Here is a 16206-nt window from a genome sequence, read left to right as displayed (position 1 = left end):
TGAACACTGTCACCATGGGCACCTTAATCATGGGCACTATCACCGTGAGCACTATCACCATCGGCACTATCACTGTGATCACTGTCACCATAGACACTATCATGGTGAGCACCGTTAACATGAGCATTGTAACTGTGAGCACTGTCACAATGGGTAATGCAACCATGAGCCCAGTCACCGTGAGCACTGTCAGCATGGGTTGTCACCTTGTGCACGGTCAGCATGAGCACTGTCACCATGGGCACTATAACTATTTTTCAGTGCCACCATGTGCACTGTCACCTTGGACACTATCACCACGAGCACTGTCACCATGAGTACTGTCATCATGGGCAATGGCACAGCCACCATCTGCAATCTTACCATGGTCACTGTCACTGTGCGCACTGTCACAAATGGAACTACCAACATGGGCACTGTCATCATGAGCACTTTCACCATACGAACTCTCACCATGGGCACTATGAACGTGAGAACGGTCACCATGGGCACTGTCACCATGAGCATTGTCATCATAGGCAATGTCACCGTGAGAACTATCACCATGCGCACTGTCCACAAGGGCACTATCACATTGAGTTGTATCACCATATGTACTGTCATCTTGGGCACAGTCACCATGGGCACACTCACCAAGTACACTATCACTATGCTCACTATTACTCTGAAAACTGTCACCATGGGCACCGTAACCATGGGCACTATCACCGGGAGCATTATCAGCATTGGCACAACAGGCGTGATAACTGTCACCATGGGTCATATCACCGTGAGCACGGTTGCCATGGGCACTGTCACGATGTGCAATGCCCCATTGGTACTCTCACCATGGGAACTGCCACCATGAGCACTGTCACCATGAGCACTGACACCACGATCACTGCCACCGAGGGCACTGCCACCATGAGCACTTTCACCATGAGAACTGTTACTATGTGAAATGTAACCATGGGCAATTTCTCGATGAGTACTCTCACCATGGGTATTTTCACCTTGGGCACTCTCAACGTAAACAGTATTACCATGAGCAGTTTCACTGTGAGCACTGTCACCATGGGCACTGTCACAATGCGGAGTGTCACCATGAGCCATGTCACCATGGGAAATGTCACCGTGAGAAGTGTCACCATAGGCAATGTCACCATGGGCAATGTCACCATGGGAAATGCCATTTTGAGCACTGTCACCATGGGTACTGCAACCATGAGTACTGTCACCATGAGTACTGTCACCATTGGCAGTATCACCAGGCGCACTGTCACCATGGGCACTATCACCATGACAACTCTCAGAGTGAGCACTGTCACTGTGGGCACTGCCATCGTGAGCAATTCCACCATGGGCAATGTCACCATGGGCACTAACGCTGTGAGCACTCTCAACATGAGCACGTCACCATGAGCCCTGTCACCATGGACAATGTCACTGTGAGAAGTTTCACCATAGGCAATGTCACCGTGGGCACTGTCACCATGGTCACTGCCACCACTGTCACTGTCATTTTGAGCACTGTCACCATGGGTACTGCAACCATGAGCACTGTCACCATGAGCACTGTCACCATTGCGAGTATCACCATGTGCACTGTCACCATGGGCACTAACACAATGAGAACTGTCAGCGTGGGCACTGTCACTGTTGGCAAGGGCACCATGGCCACTTCCACCATGGGCAATGTCACCATGGGCACTATCACTGTGAGCACTGTCAACATGAGCACGTCACCATGGGCACTGTCAACATGGGTACTATCTCAAAGGGCAATGTCACCATGAGCATTGTCAGGATGGGCAATTTCACCATGGGCACTGTCACCAAAGGAACTATCGCCATGAGCAATGTCACTGTGGGCCGTGTCACCAGGGGCACTATCACCGTGGTTAATGTTATCATTGGCACTTTCCCCTTGAGCACTGTCACCCTGGGCACTGTCATCATGGGCACGGTCACCGTGAGCACTATCTCCATGAGCACAGCCACTGTGAACACCATCACCATAATCACTGGCCTCATTGGTACTGTCACCATGAGCACTGCCACAATGAGCACTGTCAGCATGGGCACTTCCCCCATGAGCACTGTCACAATGAGAACTGCTACCATGGGTATTTTCACCATGAGTACTGTCACCCTGTGTATTGTCACCATTTGCACTGTCACCATGAAGACTATAACCGTGAGCGCTATTACCATGAGATCTCTCACCATGGTCACTGTCACCATGGCACCTTGCACAATGGGGGCTGTCAACATGAGTGCTGTCACCATTGGCATTATCACTGTGAGCATTCTCACTGTGGTCAGTGTCACCATGGGCACTGTCACCATGAGCACTGTCACCATAGGCAATGTCACCTTGGTCAGTGTCACCATGACCACTGTCAACATGGGCACTCATACAGTGGGCACTGTCACTGTGAGCACTGTCACCATGGGTACTGCCACCATGAGCAGTGTCTCTGTGAGTACTGTCAGCATGGGTTTTTACCGTGAGCACTGTCACCGTGAGCCCTGTCACCATTTTTCAGTGACACCATGTGCACTACCACCATGCTCACTCTCACCATGGGCACTGTCACCGAGAAAACTGTAAGCATATGTACTGTCTTCATGGGCACTGTCACCAAGGGCACGGCCAACATGTGAACTGTAACCATTGTCAGTATCACTGTGAGAAGTGTCACCATGGGAATTACCAACATAGGCACTGTCATCATGAGCACTTTCAGAACGGGAACTGTCACAATGGGCACTATCACCGTGAGGACTCTCACCACGGGAATTATCGCCATGGGCACTATCAGCATTAGAACTGTCACCGTGGTCACTGTCACGATGGAATTTGTCACTGTGAGCACTGTCACGATAGGCAAAGTCACGGTGTGCACTGTCCCCTTGGGCCCTGTCACAGTGAGCACTATCACTTTGACGGTGATGTCCATGGGCACTGCCACCATGGACACTACCAACTTGAGAATTATCACCATTTGTTCTCTCAGCGTGGTCACGGTAAACAAGTGCACTAACACTATGCTCACTATGACCGTGAACACTGTCACCATGGGCACCTTAATCATGGGCACTAGCACTGTGAGCACTATCACCATCGGCACTATCACTGTGATCACTGTCACCATAGACGCTATCATGGTGAGCACAGTTAACATGAGCATTGTAACTGTGAGCACTGTCACAATGGGTAATGCAACCATGAGCCCAGTCACCGTGAGCACTGTCAGCATGGGTTGTCACCTTGTGCACGGTCAGCATGAGCACTGTCACCATGGGCACTATAACTATTTTTCAGTGCCACTATGTGCACTGTCACCTTGGACACTATCACCACGAGCACTGTCACCATGAGTACTGTCATCATGGGCAATGGCACAGCCACCATCTGCAATCTTACCATGGTCACTATCACTGTGAGCACTGTCACCAATGGAACTACCAACATGGACACTGTCATCATGAGCACTTTCACCATACGAACTCTCACCATGGACACTATGAACGTGAGAACGGTCACCATGGGCACTGTCACCATGAGCATTGTCATCATAGGCAATGTCACCGTGAGAACTATCACCATGCGCACTGTCCACAAGGGTACTATCACATTGAGTTGTATCACCATGTGTACTGTCATCTTGGGCACAGTCACCATGGGCACACTCAGCAAGTACACTATCACTATGCTCACTATTACTCGGAACACTGTCACCATGGGCACCATAACCATGGGCACTATCACCGGGAGCATTATCAGCATCGGCTCAACAGGCGTGATAACTGTCACCATGGGTCATATCACCGTGTGCACGGTTGCCATGGGCACTGTCACGATGTGCAATGCCCCATTGGTACTCTCACCATGGGAACTGCCACCATGAGCACTGTCACCATGAGAACTGTTACTATGAGAAATGTAACCATGGGCAATTTCTCCATGAGTACTCTCACCATGGGTATTTTCACCTTGGGCACTCTCAACGTAAACAGTATTACCATGAGCACTTTCACTGTGAGCACTGTCACCATGGGCACTGTCACAATGCGGAGTGTCACCATGAGCCATGTCACCATGGGAAATGTCACCGTGAGAAGTGTCACCATAGACAATGTCACCATGGGCAATGTCACCATGGGAAATGCCATTTTGAGCACTGTCACCTTGGGTACTGCAACCATGAGTACTGTCACCATGAGTACTGTCACCATTGGCAGTATCACCAGGCGCACTGTCACCATGGGCACTATCACCATGACAACTCTCAGAGTGAGCACTGTCACTGTGGGCACTGCCATCGTGAGCAATTCCACCATGGGCAATGTCACCATGGGCACTAACGTTGTGAGCACTCTCAACATGAGCACGTCACCATGAGCCCTGTCACCATGGGCAATGTCACTGTGAGAAGTTTCACCATAGGCAATGTCACCGTGGGCACTGTCACCATGGTCACTGCCACCACTGTCACTGTCATTTTGAGCACTGTCACCATGGGTACTGCAACCATGAGCACTGTCACCATGAGCACTGTCACCATTGCGAGTATCACCATGTGCACTGTCACAATGAGCACTATCACAATGAGAACTGTCAGCCTGGGCACTGTCACTGTTGGCAAGGCACCATGGCCACTTCCACCATGGGCAATGTCACCATGGGCACTATCACTGTGAGCACTGTCAATATGAGCACGTCATCATGGGCACTGTCAACATGGGTTCTATCTCAAAGGGCAATGTCACCATTAGCATTGTCAGCATGGGCAATTTCACCATGAGCACTGTCACCAAAGGCACTATCGCCATGAGCAATGTCACTGTGGGCCGTGTCACCAGGGGCACTATCACCATGGTTAATGTTATCATTGGCACTTTCCCCGTGAGCACTGTCACCCTGGGCACTGTCATCATGGGCACGGTCACCGTGAGCAATATCTCCATGAGCACAGCCACTGTGAACACCATCACCATAATCACTGGCCTCATCGGTACTGTCACCATGAGCACTGCCACAATGAGCACTGTCAGCATGGGCACTTCCCCCATGAGCACTGTCACTATGAGAACTGCTACCATGGGTATTTTCACCATGAGTACTGTCACCCTGTGTATTGTCACCATTTGCACTGTCACCATGAAGACTATAACCGTGAGCGCTATCACCATGAGATCTCTCACCATGGTCACTGTCACCATGGCACCTTGCACAATGGGGGCTGTCAACATGAGTGCTGTCACCATTGGCACTATCACTGTGAGCATTCTCACTGTGGTCAGTGTCACCATGGGCACTGTCACCATGAGCACTGTCACCATAGGCAATGTCACCTTGGTCAGTGTCACCATGACCACTGTCAACATGGGCCCTCACACTGTGGGCACTGTCACAGTGAGCACTGTCACCATGGGTACTGCCACCATGAGCAGTGTCTCTGTGAGTACTGTCAGCATGGGTTTTTACCGTGAGCACTGTCACCATGAGCCATGTCACCATTTTTCAGTGACACCATGTGCACTACCACCATGCGCACTCTCACCATGGGCACTGTCACCGAGAAAACTGTCACCATAAGTACTGTCTTCATGGGCACTGTCACCAAGGGCACGGCCAACATGTGAACTGTAACCATTGTCAGTATCACTGTGAGAAGTGTCACCATGGGAATTACCAACATAGGCACTGTCATCATGAGCACTTTCAGAACTGGAACTGACACCATGGGCACTATCACCGTGAGGACTCTCACCATGGGAATTATCGCCATGGGCACTATCAGCATTAGAACTGTCACCGTGGTCACTGTCACGATAGAATTTGTCACTGTGAGCACTGTCACGATAGGCAAAGTCACGGTTTGCACTGTCCCCTTGGGCCCTGTCACAGTGAGCACTATCACTTTGACGGTGATGTCCATGGGCACTGCCACCATGGACACTACCAACTTGAGAATTATCACCATTTGTTCTCTCAGCGTGGTCATGGTCAACAAGTGCACTATCACTATGCTCACTATGACCGTGAACACTGTCACCATGGGCACCTTAATCATGGGCACTATCACCGTGAGCACTATCACCATCGGCACTATCACTGTGATCACTGTCACCATAGACACTATCATGGTGAGCACAGTTAACATGAGCATTGTAACTGTGAGCACTGTCACAATGGGTAATGCAACCATGAGCCCAGTCACCGTGAGCACTGTCAGCATGGGTTGTCACCTTGTGCACGGTCAGCATGAGCACTGTCACCATGGGCACTATAACTATTTTTCAGTGCCACCATGTGCACTGTCACCTTGGACACTATCACCACGAGCACTGTCACCATGAGTACTGTCATCATGGGCAATGGCACAGCCACCATCTGCAATCTTACCATGGTCACTATCACTGTGAGCACTGTCACCAATGGAACTACCAACATGGGCACTGTCAGCATGAGCACTTTCACCATACGAACTCTCACCATGGGCACTAGGAACGTGAGAACGGTCACCATGGGCACTGTCACCATGAGCAGTGTCATCATAGGCAATGTCACCGTGAGAACTATCACCATGCGCACTGTCCACAAGGGTACTATCACATTGAGTTGTATCACAATGTGTACTGTCATCTTGGGCACAGTCACCATGGGCACACTCAGCAAGTACACTATCACTATGCTCACTATTACTCTGAACACTGTCACCATGGGCACCGTAACCATGGGCACTGTCACCGGGAGCATTATCAGCATCGGCTCAACAGGCGTGATAACTGTCACCATGGGTCATATCACCGTGAGCATGGTTGCCATGGGCACTGTCACGATGTGCAATGCCCCATTGGTACTCTCACCATGGGAACTGCCACCATGAGCACTGTCACCATGAGAACTGTTACTATGAGAAATGTAACCATGGGCAATTCCTCGATGAGTACTCTCACCATGGGTATTTTCACCTTGGGCACTCTCAACGTAAACAGTATTACCATGAGCACTTTCACTGTGAGCACTGTCACCATGGGCACTGTGACAATGCGGAGTGTCACCATGAGCCATGTCACCATGGGAAATGTCACCGTGAGAAGTGTCACCATAGACAATGTCACCATGGGCAATGTCACCATGGGAAATGCCATTTTGAGCACTGTCACCATGGGTACTGCAACCATGAGTACTGTCACCATGAGTATTGTCACCATTGGCAGTATCACCAGGCGCACTGTCACCATGGGCACTATCACCATGACAACTCTCAGAGTGAGCACTGTCACTGTGGGCACTGCCATCGTGAGCAATTCCACCATGGGCAATGTCAGCATGGGCACTAACGTTGTGAGCACTCTCAACATGAGCACGTCACCATGAGCCCAGTCACCATGGGCAATGTCACTGTGAGAAGTTTCACCATAGGCAATGTCACCGTGGGCACTGTCACCATGGTCACTGCCACCACTGTCACTGTCATTTTGAGCACTGTCACCATGGGTACTGCAACCATGAGCACTGTCACCATGAGCACTGTCACCATTGCGAGTATCACCATGTGCACTGTCACCATGAGCACTATCACAATGAGAACTGTCAGCCTGGGCACTGTCACTGTTGGCAACGCACCATGGCCACTTCCACCATGGGCAATGTCACCATGGGCACTATCACTGTGAGCACTGTCAATATGAGCACGTCATCATGGGCACTGTCAACATGGGTTCTATCTCAAAGGGCAATGTCACCATTAGCATTGTCAGGATGGGCAATTTCACCATGAGCACTGTCACCAAAGGCACTATCGCCATGAGCAATGTCACTGTGGGCCGTGTCACCAGGGGCACTATCACCATGGTTAATGTTATCATTGGCACTTTCCCCGTGAGCACTGTCACCCTGGGCACTGTCATCATGGGCACGGTCACCGTGAGCAATATCTCCATGAGCACAGCCACTGTGAACACCATCACCATAATCACTGGCCTCATCGGTACTGTCACCATGAGCACTGCGACAATGAGCACTGTCAGCATGGGCACTTCCCCCATGAGCACTGTCACTCTGAGAACTGCTACCATGGGTATTTTCACCATGAGTACTGTCACCCTGTGTATTGTCACCATTTGCACTGTCACCATGAAGACTATAACCGTGAGCGCTATCACCATGAGATCTCTCACCATGGTCACTGTCACCATGGCACCTTGCACAATGGGGGCTGTCAACATGAGTGCTGTCACCATTGGCACTATCACTGTGAGCATTCTCACTGTGGTCAGTGTCACCATGGGCACTGTCACCATGAGCACTGTCACCATAGGCAATGTCACCTTGGTCAGTGTCACCATGAGCACTGTCAACATGGGCCCTCACACTGTGGGCACTGTCACAGTGAGCACTGTCAACATGGGTACTGCCACCATGAGCAGTGTCTCTGTGAGTACTGTCAGCATGGGTTTTTACCGTGAGCACTGTCACCATGAGCCATGTCACCATTTTTCAGTGACACCATGTGCACTACCACCATGCGCACTCTCACCATGGGCACTGTCACCGAGAAAACTGTCACCATAAGTACTGTCTTCATGGGCACTGTCACCAAGGGCTCGGCCAACATGTGAACTGTAACCATTGTCAGTATCACTGTGAGAAGTGTCACCATGGGAATTACCAACATAGGCACTGTCATCATGAGCACTTTCAGAACGGGAACTGACACCATGGGCACTATCACCGTGAGGACTCTCACCACGGGAATTATCGCCATGGGCACTATCAGCATTAGAACTGTCACCGTGGTCACTGTCACGATGGAATTTGTCACTGTGAGCACTGTCACGATAGGCAAAGTCACGGTGTGCACTGTCCCCTTGGGCCCTGTCACAGTGAGCACTATCACTTTGACGGTGATGTCCATGGGCACTGCCACCATGGACACTACCAACTTGAGAATTATCACCATTTGTTCTCTCAGCGTGGTCATGGTCAACAAGTGCACTCTCACTATGCTAACTATGACCGTGAACACTGTCACCATGGGCACCTTAATCATGGGCACTATCACCGTGAGCACTATCACCATCGGCACTATCACTGTGATCACTGTCACCATAGACACTATCATGGTGAGCACAGTTAACATGAGCATTGTAACTGTGAGCACTGTCACAATGGGTAATGCAACCATGAGCCCAGTCACCGTGAGCACTGTCAGCATGGGTTGTCACCTTGTGCACGGTCAGCATGAGCACTGTCACCATGGGCACTATAACTATTTTTCAGTGCCAACATGTGCACTGTCACCTTGGACACTATCACCACGAGCACTGTCACCATGAGTACTGTCATCATGGGCAATGGCACAGCCACCATCTGCAATCTTACCATGGTCACTATCACTGTGAGCACTGTCACCAATGGAACTACCAACATGGGCACTGTCATCATGAGCACTTTCACCATACGAACTCTCACCATGGGCACTAGGAACGTGAGAACGGTCACCATGGGCACTGTCACCATGAGCATTGTCATCATAGGCAATGTCACCGTGAGAACTATCACCATGCGCACTGTCCACAAGGGTACTATCACATTGAGTTGTATCACAATGTGTACTGTCATCTTGGGCACAGTCACCATGGGCACACTCAGCAAGTACACTATCACTATGCTCACTATTACTCTGAACACTGTCACCATGGGCACCGTAACCATGGGCACTGTCACCGGGAGCATTATCAGCATCGGCTCAACAGGCGTGATAACTGTCACCATGGGTCATATCACCGTGAGCATGGTTGCCATGGGCACTGTCACGATGTGCAATGCCCCATTGGTACTCTCACCATGGGAACTGCCACCATGAGCACTGTCACCATGAGAACTGTTACTATGAGAAATGTAACCATGGGCAATTCCTCGATGAGTACTCTCACCATGGGTATTTTCACCTTGGGCACTCTCAACGTAAACAGTATTACCATGAGCACTTTCACTGTGAGCACTGTCACCATGGGCACTGTCACAATGCGGAGTGTCACCATGAGCCATGTCACCATGGGAAATGTCACCGTGAGAAGTGTCACCATAGACAATGTCACCATGGGCAATGTCACCATGGGAAATGCCATTTTGAGCACTGTCACCATGGGTACTGCAACCATGAGTACTGTCACCATGAGTATTGTCACCATTGGCAGTATCACCAGGCGCACTGTCACCATGGGCACTATCACCATGACAACTCTCAGAGTGAGCACTGTCACTGTGGGCACTGCCATCGTGAGCAATTCCACCATGGGCAATGTCAGCATGGGCACTAACGTTGTGAGCACTCTCAACATGAGCACGTCACCATGAGCCCAGTCACCATGGGCAATGTCACTGTGAGAAGTTTCACCATAGGCAATGTCACCGTGGGCACTGTCACCATGGTCACTGCCACCACTGTCACTGTCATTTTGAGCACTGTCACCATGGGTACTGCAACCATGAGCACTGTCACCATGAGCACTGTCACCATTGCGAGTATCACCATGTGCACTGTCACCATGAGCACTATCACAATGAGAACTGTCAGCCTGGGCACTGTCACTGTTGGCAAGGGCACCATGGCCACTTCCACCATGGGCAATGTCACCATGGGCACTATCACTGTGAGCACTGTCAACATGAGCACGTCACCATGGGCACTGTCAACATGGGTACTATCTCAAAGGGCAATGTCACCATGAGCATTGTCAGGATGGGCAATTTCACCATGAGCACTGTCACCAAAGGCACTATCGCCATGAGCAATGTCACTGTGGGCCGTGTCACCAGGGGCACTATCACCATGGTTAATGTTAAAATTGGCACTTTCCCCGTGAGCACTGTCACCCTGGGCACTGTCATCATGGGCACGGTCACCGTGAGCAATATCTCCATGAGCACAGCCACTGTGAACACCATCACCATAATCACTGGCCTCATTGGTACTGTCACCATGAGCACTGCCACAATGAGCACTGTCAGCATGGGCACTGCCCCCATGAGCACTGTCACTATGAGAACTGCGACCATGGGTATTTTCACCATGAGTACTGTCACCCTGTGTATTGTCACCATTTGCACTGTCACCATGAAGACTATAACCGTGAGCGCTATCACCATGAGATCGCTCACCATGGTCACTGTCACCATGGCACCTTGCACAATGGGGGCTGTCAACATGAGTGCTGTTACCATTGGCACTATCACTGTGAGCATTCTCACTGTGGTCAGTGTCACCATGGGCACTGTCACCATGAGCACTGTCACCATAGGCAATGTCACCTTGGACAGTGTCACCATGAGCACTGTCAACATGGGCACTCACACTGTGGGCACTGTCACTGTGAGCACTGTCACCATGGGTACTGCCACCATGGGCAGTGTCTCTGTGAGTACTGTCAGCATGGGTTTTTACCGTGAGCACTGTCACCATGAGTCCTGTCACCATTTTTCAGTGACACCATGTGCACTACCACCATGCGCACTCTCACCATGGGCACTGTCACCGAGAAAACTGTCACCATAAGTACTGTCTTCATGGGCACTGTCACCAAGGGCACGGCCAACATGTGAACTGTAACCATTGTCAGTATCACTGTGAGAAGTGTCACCATGGGAATTACCAACATAGGCACTGTCATCATGAGCACTTTCAGAACTGGAACTGTCACCATGGGCACGATCACCGTGAGGACTCTCACCACGGGAATTATCGCCATGGGCACTATCAGCATTAGAACTGTCACCGTGGTCACTGTCACGATGGAATTTGTCACTGTGAGCACTGTCACGATAGGCAAAGTCACGGTTTGCACTGTCCCCTTGGGCCCTGTCACAGTGAGCACTATCACTTTGACGTTGATGTCCATGGGCACTGCCACCATAGACACTACCAACTTGAGAATTATCACCATTTGTTCTCTCAGCGTGGTCACGGTCAACAAGTGCACTCTCACTATGCTCACTATGACCGTGAACACTGACACCATGGGCACCTTAATCATGGGCACTATCACCGTGAGCACTATCACCATCGGCACTATCACTGTGATCACTGTCACCATAGACACTATCATGGTGAGCACAGTTAACATGAGCATTGTAACTGTGAGCACTGTCACAATGGGTAATGCAACCATGAGCCCAGTCACCGTGAGCACTGTCAGCATGGGTTGTCACCTTGTGCACGGTCAGCATGAGCACTGTCACCATGGGCACTATAACTATTTTTCAGTGCCACCATGTGCACTGTCACCTTGGACACTATCACCACGAGCACTGTCACCATGAGTACTGTCATCATGGGCAATGGCACAGCCACCGTCTGCAATCTTACCATGGTCACTATCACTGTGAGCACTGTCACCAATGGAACTACCAACATGGGCACTGTCATCATGAGCACTTTCACCATACGAACTCTCACCATGGGCACTAGGAACGTGAGAACGGTCACCGTGGGCACTGTCCCCATGAGCATTGTCATCATAGGCAATGTCACCGTGAGAACTATCACCATGCGCACTGTCCACAAGGGCACTATCACATTGAGTTGTATCACCATGTGTACTGTCATCTTGGGCACAGTCACCATGGGCACACTCACCAAGTACACTATCACTATGCTCACTATTACTCTGAACACTGTCACCATGGGCACCGTAACCATGGGCACTATCACCGGGAGCATTATCAGCATCGGCACAACAGGCGTGATAACTGTCACCATGGGTCATATCACCGTGAGCACGGTTGCCATGGGCAATGTCACGATGTGCAATGCCCCATTGGTACTCTCACCATGGGAACTGCCACCATGAGCACTGTCACCATGAGCACTGACACCACGATCACTGCCACCGACGGCACTGCCACCATGAGCACTGTCACCATGAGAACTGTTACTATGTGAAATGTAACCATGGGCAATTTCTCCATGAGTACTCTCACCATGGGTATTTTCACCTTGGGCACTCTCAACGTAAACATTATTACCATGAGCACTTTCACTGTGAGCACTGTCACCATGGGCACTGTCACAATGCGGAGTGTCACCATGAGCCATGTCACCATGGGAAATGTCACCGTGAGAAGTGTCACCATAGGCAATGTCACCATGGGCAATGTCACCATGGGAAATGCCATTTTGAGCACTGTCACCATGGGTACTGCAACCATGAGTACTGTCACCATGAGTACTGTCACCATTGGCAGTATCACCAGGCGCACTGTCACCATGGGCACTATCACCATGACAACTCTCAGAGTGAGCACTGTCACTGTGGGCACTGCCATCGTGAGCAATTCCACCATGGGCAATGTCACCATGGGCACTAACGCTGTGAGCACTCTCAACATGAGCACATCACCATGAGCCCTGTCACCATGGAAAATGTCACTGTGAGAAGTTTCACCATAGGCAATGTCACCGTGGGCACTGCCACCATGGTCACTGCCACCACTGTCACTGTCATTTTGGGCACTCTCACAATGGGTACTGCAACCATGAGCACTGTCACCATGAGCACTGTCACCATTGCGAGTATCACCATGTGCACTGTCACCATGGGCACTATCACAATGAGAACTGTCAGCGTGGGCACTGTCACTGTTGTCAAGGGCACCATGGCCACTTCCACCATGGGCAATGTCACCATGGGCACTATCACTGTGAGCACTGTCAACATGAGCACGTCACCATGGGCACTGTCAACATGGGTACTATCTCAAAGGGCAATGTCACCATGAGCATTGTCAGGATGGGCAATTTCACCATGGGCACTGTCACCAAAGGCACTATCGCCATGAGCAATGTCACTGTGGGCCGTGTCACCAGGGGCCCTATCACCATGGTTAATGTTATCATTGGCAATTTCCCCGTGAGCACTGTCACCCTGGGCACTGTCATCATGGGCACGGTCACCGTGAGCACTATCTCCATGAGCACAGCCACTGTGAACACCATCACCATAATCACTGGCCTCATCGGTACTGTCACCATGAGCACTGCCACAATGAGCACTGTCAACATGGGCACTTCCCCCATGAGCACTGTCACTATGAGAACTGCTACCATGGGTATTTTCACCATGAGTACTGTCACCCTGTGTATTGTCACCATTTGCACTGTCACCATGAAGACTATAACCGTGAGCGCTATCACCATGAGATCTCTCACCATGGCACATTGCACAATGGGGGCTGTCAACATGAGTGCTGTCACCATTGGCACTATCACTGTGAGCATTCTCACTGTGGTCAGTGTCACCATGGGCACGGTCACCATGAGCACTGTCACCATAGGCAATGTCACCGTGGTCAGTGTCACCATGATCACTGTCAACATGGGCACTTATACAGTGGGCACTGTCACTGTGAGCACTGTCACCATGGGTACTGCCACCATGAGCAGTGTCTCTGTGAATACTGTCAGCATGGGTTTTTACCGTGAGCACTGTCACCATGAGCCCTGTCACCATTTTTTAGTGACACCATGTGCACTACCACCATGCGCACTCTCACCATTTGCACTGTCACCGAGAAAACTGTCACCATAAGTACTGTCTTCATGGGCACTGTCACCAAGGGCACGGCCAACATGTGAACTGTAACCATTGTCAGTATCACTGTGAGAAGTGTCATCATGGGAATTACCAACATAGGCACTGTCATCATGAGCACTTTCAGAACGGGAACTGTCACCATGGGCACTATCACCGTGAGGACTCTCACCATGGGAGTTATCGCCATGGGCACTATCAGCATTAGAACTGTCACCGTGGTCACTGTCACGATGGAATTTGTCACGGTGAGCACTGTCACGGTATGCAAAGTCACGGTTTGCACTGTCCCCTTGGGCCCTGTCACAGTGAGCACTATCACTTTGACGGTGATGGCCATGGGCACTGCCACCATGGACACTATCAACTTGAAAATTATCACCATTTGTTCTCTCAGCGTGGTCAGGGTCAACAAGTGCAGTCTCAGTATGCTCACTATGACCGTGAACACTGTCACCATGGGCACCTTAATCATGGGCACTATCACCGTGAGCACTATCACCATCGGCACTATCACTGTGATCACTGTCCCCATAGACACTATCATGGTGAGCACAGTTAACATGAGCATTGTAACTGTGAGCACTGTCACAATGGGTAATGCAACCATGAGCCCAGTCACCGTGAGCACTGTCAGCATGGGTTGTCACCTTGTGCACGGTCAGCATGAGCACTGTCACCAAGGGACTATAACTATTTTTCAGTGCCGCCATGTGCACTCTCACCTTGGACACTATCACCACGAGCACTGTCACCATGAGTACTGTCATCATGGGCAATGGCACAGCCACCATCTGCAATCTTACCATGGTCACTATCACTGTGAGCACTGTCACCAATGGAACTACCAACATGGGCACTGTCATCATGAGCACTTTCAGCATACGAACTCTCACCATGGGCACTATGAACGTGAGAACGGTCACCATGGGCACTGTCACCATGAGCATTGTCATCATAGGCAATGTCACCGTGAGAACTATCACCATGCACACTGTCCACAAGGGCACTATCACATTGAGTTGTATCACCATGTGTACTGTCATCTTGGGCAGAGTCACCATGGGCACACTCACCAAGTACACTATCACTATGCTCACTATTACTCTGAACTCTGTCACCATGGGCACCGTAACCATGGGCACTATCACCGGGAGCATTATCAGCATCGGCACAACAGGCGTGATAACTGTCACCATGGGTCATATCACCGTGAGCACGGTTGCCATGGGCAATGTCACGATGTGCAATGCCCCATTGGTACTCTCACCATGGGAACTGCCACCAGGAGCACTGTCACCATGAGCACTGACACCACGATCACTGCCACCGAGGGCACTGCAACCATGAGCACTGTCACCATGAGAACTGTTACTATGAGAAATGTAACCATGGGCAATTTCTCGATGACTACTCTCACCATGGGTATTTTCACCTTGGGCACTCTCAACGTAAACAGTATTACCATGAGCACTTTCACTGTGAGCACTGTCACCATGGGCACTGTCACAATGCGGAGTGTCACCATGAGCCATGTCACCATGGGAAATGTCACCGTGAGAAGTGTCACCATAGGCAATGTCACCATGGGCAATGTCACCATGGGAAATGCCATTT

The sequence above is a fragment of the Mesoplodon bidens genome, assembly GCF_964165515.1.
Source record: "Mesoplodon bidens genome assembly, chromosome: 14".
Taxonomy (NCBI): domain Eukaryota; kingdom Metazoa; phylum Chordata; class Mammalia; order Artiodactyla; family Ziphiidae; genus Mesoplodon; species Mesoplodon bidens.
This window is presented reverse-complemented; position numbering follows the sequence as displayed.